This window comes from Pongo pygmaeus, chromosome 3, assembly GCF_028885625.2.
Source record: "Pongo pygmaeus isolate AG05252 chromosome 3, NHGRI_mPonPyg2-v2.0_pri, whole genome shotgun sequence".
NCBI lineage: Eukaryota > Metazoa > Chordata > Mammalia > Primates > Hominidae > Pongo > Pongo pygmaeus.
In genome coordinates, this window is record NC_072376.2 from 123,063,765 (window position 1) to 123,070,084 (window position 6,320).

The window sequence follows — 6,320 nt, forward strand, 5'->3', positions numbered from 1 at the left end:
GAACAGATTGTAAATGGTTTGACAAGCTATAAGAGCGGTCAGAATGACCCTGTGACATTTGGAATGTCACACGGGTGAGGCCCTCAGGTTGGACCATGATGAAGGGTAATCCTCACAGCACAGAATGGGGTAGGAGAGGGAGCCGTGGCTCCTGTTGTACCTTTTTAGGTAGAGGGCATTGGTAGTGGCGCCAGCCTAACTCTGTCCGGTTGCTTATACTCGTGGCTGTACCTGAGGAGTACCTGTGTCACAAGAGGCTTTTAGGCTCTGAGGAAGCCAAAAGCAGAGCTCTGGGGATAGGAGGGGAACTAAGGGGTTACCTGTCCCTCTGCAATATTCCATCTGCATGCCCTCAGCCCTGGGGGAAAATTTTGTAACTTTACAAAATTAGATAGAACATGAGAACACGAAACCTGACTGCAGATGCTATATGCAATTGTGGAATGTAAGTTATACTTTTGTTTATTCCACAACAATGTAAAAATCTTGGATTTTTCTTCAAGATGGAAACTGTATTAATTTGCTAGGGTTGCTATAACAAAATATAAACTAGGTGGCTTTAATGACAGAAATCTGTTGTCTCACAGTTGTGGAGACTGGAAGTCTGAGATCAAGGTGTGGGCAAGATCGGTTTCTTCCGAGAGCTGTGAGGGAGTAACCTGTTCCATCCCTCTCTGCTGGTGTCTGGTGCTTGCTGGCGTCTCTCACATTCCTCAACCTCTGCGGCATCACCCTGATCTCTGGCTTCACCTGCACATGCTTTTTCCCTGTGTCTATGTCTGTGTCCAGATTTCTTTTTTACAAGGATACCAGTTGTTTTTGATCAGGGCCCACCCTACTCCAGTATGACCTCATCTTAACAATTCCATCTACAATGATTCTATTTTCAAATCAGGTCACATTCTAAGGAACTGGGAGTCAGGACTTCAGCATATGAAATTTGGAGGGACACAATTCAACCCCAACAGAAGCTAGTAACAAGCAAAGCCATCTTTTGTAGAGAATTATCTTTATATTAGGAGCTTGCCCTCTCTCCTCTCTCTCCAGTCATCTTTGTTGTATTCCACTTAGAGAGGAGCACACACTCTTCCCAGTGATCCCTGCAGATACGTGGTGTGGTTGGTGTCAGGCCTCTGAGCCCAAGCTAAGCCATCATATTCCCTGTGACCTGCATGTATACATTCAGATGGCCTGAAGTAACTGAAGAATCACAAAAGAAGTGAAATTTAAATGGCCTGTTCCTGCCTTAACTGATGACATTCCACCACAAAAGAAGTTAAAATAGCCGGTCCTTGCCTTAACTGATGACATTACCTTGTGGAATTCCTTCTCCTGGCTCATCCTGGCTCAAAAACTTCCCCCACTGAGCACCTTGTGACCCCACCCCTGCCCGCCAGAGAACAACCCCCTTTGACTGTAATTTTCCTTTACCTACCCAAATCCTATAAAACGGCCCAACCTCTATCTCCCTTCGCACTCTCTTTTCGGACTCAGCCGCCTGCACCCAGGTGAAATAAACAGCCTTGTTGCTCACACAAAGCCTGTTTGGCGGTCTCTTCACACGTATGCGAGTGAAAGTTGATACCATTAAATATATATGTAGGCTGGGCGCGGTGGGTAGGCCGGGTGCTGTGGCTCATATCTGTAATCCCAGCACTTTGGGAGGACGAGGTGGGTGGATCACTTGAAATCAGGAGTTCGAGATCAGCCTGATCTCGAACAGAGACAGAGTGAAACCCTGTCTCTACTAAAAATACAAAAATTACAAAATGCAAAATACAAAAATACAAAAAGTACAAAAATACAAATATATATATATTTATTTGTTACTTAAAAATTTCTTGGCAGGGTGTAGTGGCTCACATCTGCAAACCCAGCACTTTAGGAGGCCAAGGGTTCGAGACCAGCCTGGGCAACATTTTTAAAGAAAAAATAATTAGCCTACTTGGGAGGCTGAGGTGGAAGGATAGCTTGAGTCCAGGAGTTCTAGGCTGCAGTGAGCTATGATTGCACCACTGCACTCCAACCTGAGTGACAGAATGAGACCCTGTTTCTGAAAAAAATAAAATAAAATTATCCAAGTTAACCTGGTTCAAAATATTTCATTACCTGCGCTTCATGTAAGTGCATGAGTCATGGAGTCATTTTATTTACTTAGCATGGAGCTTGGTCCTATTGTCTTCCTTGCATTAACAGTGCTTCTGACCTCATTCCTGTCCCTGTCACCTAATGTGTGGGTGAATGTAGTTTTTCCCCCACTCCATACCCTATTTTAAGATTTTGCTCTTATAATATCATTCACTGGTCATAGAACTTCAGTGGATCCTTTGCATCAATTGTACAAATAAAGCTCCTGGCATTCAAGGATGGCTGATACATATTCTTATCCTATTTATTCAATCCCCTGACCTCCTATAACTGGACTGCTGAGTACTGCTGAAGAAACACATGGATTGGCACTATTTTTTTTTTTTTTTTTTTGATGGAGTCTTGCTCTGTCACCCAGGCTGGAGTGCAGTGGCACGATCTCTGCTCACTGCAAGCTCCGCCTCCCGGGTTCATGCCATTCTCCTGCCTTTAGTAGCTGGGACTACAAGCACCTGCCACCATGCCCGGCTAATTTTTTTGTATTTTTACTAAAGGCAGGGTTTCACCATGTTAGCCAAGATGGTCTCGATCTCCTGACATCGTGATCCGCCCACCTCGGCCTCCCAAAGTGCTGGGATTACAGGCGTGAGCCACCGCGCCTGGCCATGGATTGGCACTGTTACAAACTCATTATCTTCATCTAACCTTATGAACTTTCCTTACCACATGTAAATATATGGCTTTCTCTGCTCTATTCCTCAATAACCATTTTAAATCTTCCTCAAGCATTAACCTAACATACTTATTTTCAGGAGCGCATGTAGTTGTTCTGAAAAATGGAGAAATTGGGTGTGATTTTTCTCACGTATCTTCCCATGAGCTTACAAACTTATTGACGCTCACTCATCTATAGCATGTAGGATGAGATCTACATCCTCATCGTCCACAACTCGTGTTTTTCTTTTTTTTGGGATAGAGTCTCGCTCTGTCATCCAGGCTGGAGTGCAGTGGTGTGATCTTGGCTCACTGCAACTACTACCTCCCCAATTCAAGTGGTTCTCCTGCCTCAGCCTCCCAAGTAGCTGGGATTACAGATGTGTACCAACACGCTTAGCTAATTTTTGTGTTTTTAGTAGAGACAGGGTTTCACCATGTTGGCCAGGCTGGTCTCGAACTCCTGACCTCAAGTGATCCACATGCCTCGGCTTCCCAAAGTGCTGGGATTACTGGTGTGAGCCAGCGTGCCTGGCCTTTCCACAGCTTTTTCTATGACACTTACCCTTGTTCCTTGACCCTACTCCATTGGCCTCTGAGCAATTTACTCTATTGGTCAATTCCCCTTCTCTCCCAATATCATCAATCTCTCTCTCACACTATTCTTCTGATTTCAGCATAAAAACTAAATAAGCATTCACATCCTAAAGCATGAAAAGCTTTAGGGTGTAACAAGATGAATTTAAGATGCTTTGTAAACTTGGTGGAAGTACAATTAGAAGTTACGTGTAAATGTTTGTGTTGGCAGTTGTAATCAGAATTGTTTTAGGGTTGAATGTACAGGAAAGTTTTAGAATGCAGGACTGTGGTAAGTACTTTACTCATTACTCATCCTCTCACTGTGTTTAAGAGATGAATTCAGGGTGCCTTAGAACAATCAACATTTCTATATATAAACTACATACTATCAAGAGATCTACACAAGCCAGCAAACATCTGCAGCTCTTCAGCATGGAAGGTGGCGGCTATAAGAGAAATAGCGTACTCACAAGCATCTCTCCCAGGGAATTATTTTCCGGTCTTGAGCACTTTCCCCCTCTAAGGCCTACTAAGGGGTCAAGAGGGCAAGAATCATGTACCTGTTAGCAGGTTTTGTTTGTTTGTTTGTTTATTTGTTTAAATACAAGGTACAGGTCTTTTCTCAGAGGAAGAGATAATTGAACAAAGCCCTCACCAAGGTCTTCGTATATTCCGCTAGCCCAGTTCTTTAAGCCCATCACTGTCTGCCTAGATTGTAGCTTCTTTAGTACACAAACATGTTCTACAGATTTTACTATGCCTTACGCACCTACACTAGTTACTAGCTGCTCAATAAAACTGAGGTGCAAAAAACATCAATACAGGCAAGGCTGATGACTGACAGCCATTTGTGCAGCACAAGAAGGGACTGCAGAGCGTATTGTTGAAAAGTAAGCATTTGTTTTCAGCTAATATTTTAATATAATGGCCTGAAAAGTTATATAATTGGTTGATACCTATGAGAATGCAGAAAAAGTATGCATAATCCATTTTGAGGCTAGGGGAACACTTTTTTTTTTTTTTTTTTTGAGATGGAGTTTCACTCTTGTTGCCCAGGCTGGAGTGCAATGGAGCGATCTCGGCTCACTACAAACTCCATCTCCCAGGTTTAAGCGATTTTCCTGCCTCAGCCTCCCGAGTAGTTGGGATTACAGCACCCACCACCACACTCGGCTAATTTTTTGTATTTTTAGTAGAGATGGGGTTTAGTGGAGATGGTGTTTCAGGCTGGTCTTGAACTCCTGATCTTAGGGGATCCACCAGGCTTGGCCACCCAAAGTGCTGGGATTACAGGCATGAGCAACTGTGCCCGGCTGAGAATACTTTTAATAAGCTCTATGCACAGAAATAATTTTGCAAACTTGAAGAGTAAGTCAACACAATTAAGATTTGTTAAGCATGTATTGGGCCCATTAAGGGAGAAGTAGCCATTTCCAAATAGGCAGGTAGGAAAGCTCTACTGTGATGAGGAGAAAATCTTTTTCATTTCATATTGTCTTTGGAATCTGGTGCTTATATTATATTTATAACATAGTCAACTTGGACTATTTACATTTCAAGTGCTCAGTGGCTATTTGTGTCAAGTAGCTACCATTTTAGACAATATAGGTGAAAAGTCGCCTTAATATTGTTTGTTGAGGGAAGGTTATGAAAACACTTATCAAGTTGGCTGGGCATGGCTATGCGTGCCTATAGTCCCAGATGCGCAGGAGGCTGAGGTGGAAGGATTGCTTGAGCATAAGGGTTTGAGGCTGCAGTGAGCTATGACCACCCCACTGCATTTCAGCCTGGGAAACAGAGTGACACTCTGTCTTAAAAAAAGAAAACACTTAGCCCCCTTTGTGCCCACGTCTTAAAGGTTTTCTCATGGGGATTAATACCTTGCAATTCCAGTTTTGTACACGTATCAGTGGCCTGCAGCTTCCCACAGGCATCTCTTTACGTGACACCAGGGAAGATCCAAAGCAGGCGAGGCAAGGTGCTGTCAGATTACACTTGCTTAAAGTCTGGATATCACAGCAAAAACTAGAGTAAAACTGGGCAGAGAAGAAATGAGATAGGTTACAACATATAACTAGCAAGTCAGGAAGTTAAAATTAAAACAATGAAGAGATACCATTTTTTATCCTATCAAATTGACCAAGATTAAAAAGCGATAGCCCATTTAGGAGAAACTGAACAAGAGCCCTGGGAATGAATGCAAAGGAGTCCAGTATCACTGGGTAGATAGGATTGACAGGGTGAGGCTATTGATTAGATATGGGAAGTAAGGGAAAGGCAGGTGTTCCACCTGCCTCCAGCCTTAGTCACTGAAAGGATTCTTTTGCCATTAGTTTAGTTAGACAGGGAATATAGGAAAGAGAGCTGGTTTTTCAGAAGCAAGAATGGATTGGTAATGTTGAGTTAAAAATTTATATTTGGGTGCTCACTTCAGCAGTGCATATACTAAAGTTGGAACGATACAGAGAAAATTGGCATGGCCCCTGCACAAGAATGACACACAAATTTGTGAAGAAAAATAAAGTTGTATTTGGAACTTGTTAGTGAGATACAGGTTGTGAGTCACTGCAAATAAACAGCAGCTGAAACCTTCTCCAGAAGCACAGTGAGGTTTTAAAGGGACTTATGGGAACTTCATCAAATGCCAATTTTAGAGGGTTGTCTGAAGATTGGGGGCTAGTGGTAGGAGGAAAATGAGGACATCAGAGTGTCATAGATTGGGGAGATACTTTCAGAGGAGTGAGTTTAACTCAGCTGAATGCTGCAGAAAGGCGGAGTGGTAAGAAAGCCACAAAGAGGTCATTCAACTTATTTAATAGAAAATTATTTCAGACTTTTGAGGGAGAAATGTCTATAAAGTAAAATGAGCAAAAAAGACATTACACACGGTTGGAATAAATAATACCAGCTCATATTGAAGGAATCACAAAGTGATCTTC

At 42.7% G+C, this 6,320-nt stretch overlaps 1 non-coding gene across 1 annotated transcript; it reads left to right on the forward strand.

Moving 5' to 3' along the window:
• The first annotated feature begins 5,802 nt into the window (after window positions 1-5,802).
• Window positions 5,803-5,909, forward strand: LOC129035881 (U6 spliceosomal RNA). Its single transcript, XR_008502375.1, has one exon. It is a non-coding gene; the product is annotated as a U6 spliceosomal RNA (small nuclear RNA).
• Window positions 5,910-6,320: the final 411 nt, after the last annotated feature.